Consider the following 10,246-nt stretch of genomic DNA (forward strand, 5'->3'; position numbering starts at 1 on the left):
TTTACAATCAAATGGTACTATCCCAATTTAAAGAAGTTGAAGAGTAAAGTCCAGAACAGAAGTTAATCAAATAAATGGGAGAGCAGCTGTTAGAGCTGGCCTTCTTTGACACAGGGGTGTACTGCTGGCTTTTGGTCATCCTGTCCACTAAAGCCACCACGTCCTTCTCTGGAAAGATGTTTTTCAGCTATTGATCCCCAGCCTGTGTTGGTGTCTGGAGGTTTTCTGTTCCAGAGGTTCAAGTTTGAATTTGGTGTGGTTTTGGGGCGGTTTTTTTGTTTGATTGTTTTTTGGTGGTTTTTGAGGTTTCTGAGGTTCTTAAAAATCCAAAAGTCAAGTTATATTCAACCCTAAGCTAACTGAATTTTTAATAGATTTGAAAAATAAGCTAAAAATAAAGGCAATTAAAATATATTGTCCTTCAGATGGAAAAATTTCTTCACTGAAAGGCTTGTCAAGCATTGGGACAGGCTGCCCTTGGAAGTGGTTGAGCCACCACCCCTGCAGGTATTTAAAAGACTTGTAGATGTGGCACTGAGGGACATAGTTTAGTGGTGGACTTGCCAGCGCTGTGTTAACAAAGATCTCATCCGGCCTAAAAAGTTGCATCATTCTATGATTCTACAGTTCTTGGAAGCACTGCAAGGCTGCATTCTGCTTACCACTGAGTAATGTCTGAATGCAACTGATGATCCTAATAACCCTTGGTTAGAGAATTATTTTCAAGAAAGAGGTCAGTAACTCAGACCCAATTCTTTAGCTCATCTTCAGATCCACTATTTTGCTTTGACAGAGCAGCAGTGTGAAGATTTCATTTTCAGAGGCACTGTAGGGCTGAAGGAATCTTCTCAGTTATTTTTTCAGGCTTCAAGCTTCTTAGATCAGACATTTTCACATTGAAAGCAGAGATTCTTACTTATGAGCCTGATATCTGTTCTCCTTTGAGAGACTTAGCTTTATTTACAGCCTGTAGGTATGGGTAGGTACAACCATTTCAGGAAAACAAGTTACTGGTATCTTTATCATTATTATGCAGGTATTACTGGTAAAATATTTTGCTTTCAGGTTCTCCATGGACTACAAATGATGGTGGTCTAAACAGCCTTTAATCTTCTTATTGGCAATAATTATATTTCTCTGCAAGCTGACAGTGTTTTGCCTGGAATAAAAAAAAGGACATGATCTTATTATTGCTATTATTACTTGCAGCACAGTTTCTCCTGCTGATGGCAAGGGTAATCAAGGTGATGGAAACCCACACACTTGATTCTCACTCAGTATATTAAAAGATGTGAAGAGGCAAGTCCTGAGCTCCTTAAATTAGATAAACTTCAACTGAAAAAAAGGGTACCTGAATAGTAATTTACACTTAAGATTAATTTAGGTACATAGCAGGCATTAATAAAAGTTCAATAAATTTTTAAATTTGGCTCTCATCTCATATTTATGTTGGTACTGCCATATATAAACTGAGTAAAAAAAGAAATATCATGTTTTACCCTGCCCAGATAACCAGACATTTAACATAACACATTTATATGATGTGTTAGGAATTTAATGTCACAAATTGCAAAATTTGCTTTCCCCTAATAAACTCTCTCTACATACAGATGCATATTTCAAACTGTTTTGCAGTGCTTCCAAACACCAACCGGGAAAATATAAGACTCTTTAAAGGCTAGTGATAGATAAATTCCCTGAGGAGAACAAAGGGATAAGGAAGGTCCTTGAAAGACACTGCTGAGGCATTTTCAAATGACAAGAACTGTTGGCAGCACCAGAACAAGCAGAAATAAGTGACCTTGTAACCTTTTATTAATGCTTACATTTTTTGTGCCTAGATCAAGCCTCAGGACAGAGATGGCATGCTTTTGTTAGGTTCTGTTTGTTATTTCACTTTTACTGATTTCCTGTTGCTAAATAATCCAGAGCAAACTATACACACTGTGCTAGAAATTATCGTTGTGGTCCATCCCATGCACACCACAGCAGGGAAGGAACTCTGGTGGAGATGGCCTAACCTATCCAGAGCATCATCCCACCTTCTCCTAAGAACCCTTGAGTTGTATGAGTCCATTCCTGTGGCTGTCCTGCCTGTAGACATCTGGGCTGTGATTGTTAGATGGAAGCTGAATCTAATGGACAATTGCCTCTCCATTCCAGATAGCTATATGGCCTTTACTTTCCCTGCATCATTTACCTTCCACATAATTTTTCATTCCACACATCCTAACACACATTGATGACTTGTTATTTTATGCACTCAGCTGAGTTTTCTCAAAGGTGAGAGGGAAATGTCAGTGAAAATCCACTTGCCTCAAAAATTGAATCATTTTCTAGGTGCAACTCTCTTTCTTTCTTGGTCTTGCGAGGGGATTTTAAGACTATTTTCTCAACTTAAGAAGGGATTATAACTCCCATAGGCTGATAAATGGACAATTTCCTGAACATGAGGGAAAAAAAACCCAAACCCCACACCAAAAAGCCCCCAACAGATTGCCTAAGTCTTTCTAAGATTTCTGGAGTTCACTGAAATAATACCTGAAACATGATTTCATGTAACAGGATTGAAAAATAAAAAGAAAAAGAGTCCTGACCAATCAGATTTTGTCATATCCCTGACAGCTGTATCCTCCTGCATGCACAAAGTGCTTTCACTCATGGAAAGCTGTCTTAGCGAAGTTCAACTAGCAGATATGGAGAAATGAGAAGGTACTTGCTTGGTACTTCTGCACACTTTAAAAACTGCCTGAAAAGCAGGGTTGAGGGCTGAAGTTAAGGAAAGTGGGATTCTGGCATGAAAAACTGGATTAATGCAACCTGCATATACCCACCATCAGAAAAAGGAGTAACTTACGGTCTTTTAAACTGCAACTGCTTTACTCCTTTTTCTGTATTTCCATGGAGCTCAGCTGCAGACTGGCTGGCTGACCTGATGGGAAGAGGAAGATTGGCACCTATGTAAAAAAAAATATTACAGTCACAGACTGCCTGTAAACCAGCCCAGCCAAGGCCTTCAGCAAGATCCTCAGGACAACTGAAAGCCACACCCATGCTCAAAGCATCTTTAAATTTGATTATTCCTTTTTGTTTGTGAATGGAAACCTAAAGGTCATTTAAATCAAATCTGGTTTGAGACTCGTGAAGTAGCAGTGCAAACTATCAACATTTCTTTGACAAGTGTATTTCTAGTGGCTTGCTGCAGCCTTGCATTGCCTCTCCTGTTGGCACAAAGCTCCTCTGGCAGCTGTGATGAGTGAAAATTCTCCCTCAGTGGCTGTTGTACAGTCGTTTCTACTAAGTTTCTGAGCTCTGTATTCTGGAGTGTTTTCCAGCTCATTAGAGAAGGTGATACATAATCCTGAGACAGAAGTCTGGTCCTAGTTTCTGGAGACCAAAGCACTGCACAACATAAATATGAAACTGTCAGAGCTGCTTGTGGGAATGCTTCCAGGTAACTCCCAGCAGGGTGCAAAGGGACTTGGTCCCAGGCAGCATCCATGACAGATCTGCATATACTTGGTGCCATTGTGATGACATGTACAGCCACATAAGCAGCACTCAGAACAATGGCCTAGGCTATTATAAGATTAAGAGAAACCGCTCCTGACAAGGAAGAGGTTATACACTTGCCAAGATCATAGAACCATAGAATCCTAGAATGGCTTGGGTTGGAAGCGACCTTAAAGACCATCTCATTCCAAAGCCCCTGCCAGGGGCAGGGACAGCTTCTCTAGAGTGTTCATCTAGGTTGATCAAAACCCCATCCAACCTGGGCTTGAAGACCTCAAGGGATGGGGCATTCACAGCTTCTCTGTGCAGCCTGTGCCAGTGCCTCACCACTCTCACAGTGAAGAATTTTTTCTAATACCTAATCTAAATCTACACTCTGTCAGTTTAAAACCATTACCTCTTCTCTTCTATCATTACATGCCCTTGTGAAAAGTCTCTCTCCTACCTTCTTGCAGGCCCCCTTTATGTTCTGGAAGGTTCTATAAGGTCTCCCCAGAGCCTTCTCTTGTCCAGGCTGAACAACCCCAACTCTCTCAGTCTTCAAGTGCATGATGAACAGACCTGCTGTATTGACACTCAGCAGTGAAGAAGAATGATAGAGATACAGATCCCAAAGGACTCACATCTGTCAGGAATACCTCTGTGACATGACACAGGCTGGTGGTGACAGAAGTCCAGGCACCAGATGCCTCTTATGAGTCCTTTCATTGCTTTGAAGTGTTTTTGCAGTGTAATGATAGGGGGAAAAATCAGTTATGTACAGAGACATATTTTTAGGCAAGGTGTACAGTACTGTAGAATATCTAGAATGACTTCTGAATGCCTGGAAAATCCTATTTTGGATATACTTTGTATAACTAGATAGTACTTGAGGAATTACTAAAACATGACTTCCCCCTTTATTAGCTTCAGGAGATCAAAGTAATAATTTCATAGTAATAACTTCATTTGATCATAGTTGGAATAGTAATAACTTCATTTATTTTCTAGTTAAAATAATCAGAAGAGCTTATAGTCTCCTTGGAAGCAAGCTGTGTTGTAGTAGTTCCTTAATGAATTAACAACAGCTCTCACCACCTTGGCTTCTTCTGGTAGGGGGAAAGCAGCTCAAGTTCTTACCAGGGAAAATAATCCCATTTCACTACATGTGCCCTTGTTTTGTACCACAGTGGAGGAGCTCAGAGGCAAAACTGTGCACTCCTTGAATCAATGTTCATAGAAGTTGTATATTACAATATCTTAGCACCATCCAGTTAAATTTTTCCAATTAAGTCAACTTAAATATATTGCTTAGTCTTCTATGTCTTTTACAGACAGTCATATGTAGTATTTGCTCTTTACTCTTTTCATTATTAAATTATGAGATTGTAAAACCAGCATTTAGAAACTTGGTAAAAAGAACAGCCAAATCAATGATGAGTTTGCAAATACTTTAACCTTCATTTTACATGTTCCATATTGCAGTGACAAATCATAATCTGATAGTGGGAGACCTTTCACTGTGTTTAGGTTTTGGTTTTTTTCTAGAAATCTTGCATATTGGAAGTGATTTAAGTGCATTGCCTCTTTCCCCTGCCAACACATGGTAGTTTCAAACCGGCCAGGCCAATGTGCATGGCAGTTCTGTAGGGAACTCTGCAGTGGCAGTCATGGTGTTTCGTTTCTGACAATAAATTCCTGCTAACTCATTACTGGAAGTTTGGAAGAAGGCAGGCCTGTGCTTTCATCCTTCCAAAAGTTGGGGGGAAAGAGTGTGTGCTATCATTACAGTCATGCGGTTTTTATTTCCCATCTGGCTAAGTGTCAGTCTTTTAAAAATCCAGCTTAAAGACTCATTTTACAGCACACATCAAAGGCAGATTCTCAGATGAGCTGGATGGTGTGGAAAAGCAGGCAACAAACAATGATTTACAGCCATGGAGAGAGTCCAGCTGTGAAACCACATTTCTGTGTTAAAGGGAGTTCAGGGAAAGTTGAGAGTTTAATCTGATCTTTGTGCTTCTGGTCTATTTTTGCTTTGGAATGGGGAAAACATTGGTTTCACCTTTCAGTTCTTATGCAACAGAACAAATTTATAAAAATGTTTACATTTTTTCCTGAAGGTTTTTGCTCTGACTGTGCCTATTATAAAAGTGTTGTAACAACAAGAGCTCAAAAAAATGTTTCTTGCCCTTGTGCTGGCAGAGGGCACACAGTGCTGCTATTTGCACAACCTAACTCAGTGACTTTTAAGATTAATAAGAGGGCCTTTATAACTCAGTTGGTTCTCTTTCCTCAATAACTACATTCTCCTAAACATACTGATTTTTTGTCTGATGTAAAAAATTTCAAAGAAAAAAAAAATGAAGCAAAGAAATGGAGGAAAGCATGGACCATAGGCAAGGCTAGTTCATTTGCCAGCTCTTCGAAGAAGGAAGCAGATGGCAGAAAGCAGAACTTTGCCATATAATTTTTTGTTATTTCCTCCACTTTTCAAAGCACCTTGGCTATTTGATCTCTAGCAGAGAGCCACTGTAGCCATTTTTACACCAGAGGCTTATCGTTTAGAACTATATTTCACAGTGAATGGCCAGAAAAACTACTAACTGATCTTGAAAACAACTTGCAAGCAAAGTGGCAAGCTATACACCACTGTTCTCTTAATTTTTCTTTCAGAGGCTCACTTTTGCTTTTTTCCTTTTTTTTTTTTTGGATTATGCTCTCCCAATGAATGTGGTGCTACTTGACCTTTAAATGTCAAAATCCCTTTGAATGGCATTACTGTGAGCTCTGGAACCAAGCACCACATGTGAATGGCTAATATACATAGGAATCAATAGATACATTTCATGATGCACAGCCAGGCTTATGAATTCGTTTTATTATTCCTATCACCTCCCTACCCCCATGAAAACAAATTTTCAACTAGCTACTGCTGTTTTAAGAAGAGAGTAGGGAGAGTATATACTGGCAGGCTGATTGACATAAGTCAGCCAACTCTTCCAGCTAAAGGTCTGAGTCTGCAAGCTGTTTCTTGTGGGTGGATCTCTGTGCTAAGATTGAGAAGCCTGCAGGTTTTAAAATGAAATCAGCTACAGCTAACTTACAAGACATAAACTCATGCTTTAAAAGTTATTTAAGTGAAGAAACAAAGAGTGAAGTCACTTTACATACTGTTATTATTATTATTACCGTTTTCCATTTGGTCCTGATCAGTTTTAATATACCAATATTCTCTGTAATTTTTGTGTGTGTTTCTCTCACTTAACGGCAGTAAGAAGAGGTTTCCATCGCTACATCTACCTGGATGAAATCCAAAATCTGAGCCAAGTATCCTATGTGTTTCCTTCAAAAGTTACGGAGAAAGGCAGAGCAGGGGAGCCAGAGATGAGGAGGGAACTGAAAATATTCCCAGTACAGTTGACAGTTTCATTCAGGCTCATCTCTCAAACCCAAGGGTGTTTGGCAATGATTCAGTCATAAGGGATGTTCTGTACCAATCTCAGTTAGGACAAAAGAGCAGATTTTGTCCAGTTCTCATGCCAGTAAAGAAAGGAAGATTAAAGGGCCTTTTCCTCCATCAGTTTCTGAAGCAGAACGTGGCAGATTTTGAAACCATTAATTCAAAGTAATGCCCATGGCACGCTGCAGAAGAGAGTATGGCTTTCTACTTGTGGCTGTCCTTTTGCCTGCAAATGTAGACTGCTCTCTTTTACCCTTTGGAGGATCCTTATCCCTACAGAGAAGACATTTAGCCTTCAGGAAGGGAGGATGAAAAACATTATTAACTTGCCATGATTTCTCACACTCACTTGGTCTAGACTGGTGGAAGTGGCTGTCACAAAGAATCAGGATCAGGGCTCTGCTGTGCTGCAGAAGCAGTTCATGGCCTGAGCAGCCTGCAGGAAACTAGGCACTGCAGAAATCTGGGTATTACATCTTTCCGGGTGGCCAGCCAATAAACCCAAATAATCCCAATTTTTGGTGTTCAAAAAATATAAGCATGCAGTTTCCACCATTCATTCAAGTTTCTTGTTTAATTCTTGTTTAAGAGTTGGAGAACTCTTGCAGGATTTAACCAGTAATGCCTGTCATGTTGAGCTGGAAACACCTCTAGAACATGACAGAATTATAGTGCTTACAACGCCCCCAGGAAACAGTTGTTATCCCACAGACAAGTGAGAAATTGAGTCACCATATCATCATCATCTCCTACAGCCCAGCCGAGTGTCCTAATTATAACATCATTCCATATTCAGAACTGTCTAAATAAGATGAAGCCTTAAAGGTAAGTACCTTTGTATACTGTGTTGTCTTGCTGTCTCATATTTAAAATATGGATACCTAGGCTGGGTCATTACCTGCAGGGTGACCTCAGGAGGTGGTATAGACCAAAGTAAGGGCTGTTCAATATTCACCTGATGAAATGCTTTATCCTGAAGGGAACAGGCCATGGCCATCACTGGGAACTTTCCCCCCAGCCATGCAAACCTCTGTCCTGTGTGCTCACTAGTACACATGCTGACCCAGCACTACATTGGTTTACTGAGCTTTCCTCCCAATCAAAGGAGCTCATTTGATTACTTAATGGCCCTTAGAAAGCAAATTTAGAAGTAATCATCTATTCTTAGCTCAACCACTTCTCCTTTTAAAAATGTTTTCCCAAGAGCCCAGCCCAGATGAATGGGATGTCATCCATGGAGCTTGCCTGCAATTTCCACACACCAGCCTGAAGAAGGTACCAACAGTTAAAGGTACAATACAGCAACAAGAATGAAACCCCTCCTATTATGAACCCAAGAAAATCCTCTTTCAGCTAGATAACTGTCACCTGAGAACAAAATTACAGGTGTTGCAGATTTTTGTGGTTTGTCAGGCACTAACTTCAAGTTTTCCCATGGAATGCACATCTCCTCCAAGTGGGCTGTACAGTCACTCCCTACCAAGCACGATGCCACTGGTAATGGTGACAGCAACAGATAATCCCAGAAAGCAATACCTCGATTCCTCCATGCCAAAAACACTGCTTTCAGCAGCTGAAATGGTGCCTTCTGCCTGAAAATTCAAGGACAAAACCAAGACTCATAATTATGAGTCATTAAAAGTCATTCAAAACTTTTGGTATGAAGTACTTCCCACAGATGAGTCCATTTTTAAAATTGAAAATTAAACACATATTTTAGAAAAATAAGCATCAACATTTGGTAGTGTATTTTTTTTTTCAATTTCCTTTTATTTCCTGATATAAAATAGTCTTTATTCCAGAAAAGCTGCATGCACATGTCGTCTAGGCTGACTTCAATTTCCTACCTTTTCTACCGGAAAAATCAAGCAGTTTTTCTTGAAAACTGTTTGCATTTCTCAGGTTTGTGTTTCCACTACCCAGTTAAGAGTCAGGTGCCACAAAATAACTTTAGATATCAGCACCTTTATTGCTTCCAGCACAGTCTTAGTTTAAAAATGCAGGACAAGATGTATACAAACAGAAAAGGCTTATTTGATAACAGTGTCATACCTGGAGAGAAAATCTTCTGATATTTCTGCACACACTGAAGAAGCCTGAACTTACCAAGAGTCACCAGCCTGACTAATCAGCTCATAGACAAAACACTTTTGATATCACTGCTTTGTTAAAATTGTCAAAATCACAACTTCAGGCTCTTAAATATCAGTTGTGTTTAAGGTCAGTGAAAAAATAGAAGAGGGAGACTGACCTGTTATATTTAAAATAATGATTCTTGGGCAACAATGAAGTGAAATAACGAAGCTGGTAAGAGCATCACTCCCAGAGATGTGCGTAATGGAAATGTTGATTTGCCTGTTGATTTGAGTGGGTGAAAAGGTTACACAAAATCTCTTCAGCATTCCTTACTAAGGAAACCTTTTCCTTTCCCTTGATTATGATTACTCTCAGTGTTCTTATATACATACATTTCAAAACGTGAAATGGTATTTAAAAAAAAAAGCAGCTGACAACCTATTTTATTTAACCATTTCAGCAGAGTATTTTCTGTTTGTCAAACACCAGAGAATTCTGGATGACTGTGAAAAACACGTGTGTTGCAATGTACATGCAATGACATCAGGGATGCATTTATTTCTGCTCTGTAGAAAACTCCAGTAACAAGAAACTCTCTAAAGGCTGAACTTTTCCAAAGAGGCTTCTGAAATGGAGCACAGTGCAGAATTTTCTGGTTAAGCTGCATTTCGTCATGAAATGGCCAATAACTGAAATGGAAGATCTCCCCACTTGGGTTGGATAAGATAAAGCAGAGTTGACAGGGGCTCTCCACCCTGGATGATGGTTATCACCCTGGACTACTGGCTGGCTGGATTAGGCTTCCCCTCATTCAGCATCCAAGTGATGCAAATCTCATCCCACACTTTTTAACTTTTCCCACGCAATGCACAGAGTGTCAGAAGCAAATTCCCCTCCTAGAATATAACTTGCAAGTACTATATAATTCAGTCCCTCATTGAATCTACTCTGTTAAGTCCTTTGAAAATCTGGCTCTTAACATAAAACACATTCTATATTATCTGGACCATATTTTAAGGGTCCAGAAATCTACTAGATACTTTTAGGCAGTCTTCACACAGTTATATGGGGCAAGTACCTCAGCTCTTCTTACACTCCACAGCCCAAAAAAATGACAAAAGCATGCAGGTTTACTTTAGAATATTTCTCTCTTTTTTATTTATATAACAATTTACCAGTCCATTAAACTTATTAAAGTTTACAAGTAAAGAAATT

General features: G+C 39.5%; 1 long non-coding RNA gene across 1 annotated transcript; it reads left to right on the plus strand.

Annotated features, from left to right (window-relative positions):
• The first annotated feature begins 427 nt into the window (after window positions 1-427).
• LOC116436434 lies at window positions 428-10,246 on the plus strand. The gene is made up of 3 exons (XR_004237014.1): window positions 428-507; window positions 5,266-5,268; window positions 10,237-10,246. It is a non-coding gene; the product is annotated as an uncharacterized LOC116436434 (long non-coding RNA).

This window comes from Corvus moneduloides, chromosome 2 (genome assembly GCF_009650955.1).
Source record: "Corvus moneduloides isolate bCorMon1 chromosome 2, bCorMon1.pri, whole genome shotgun sequence".
Classification (NCBI taxonomy): domain Eukaryota; kingdom Metazoa; phylum Chordata; class Aves; order Passeriformes; family Corvidae; genus Corvus; species Corvus moneduloides.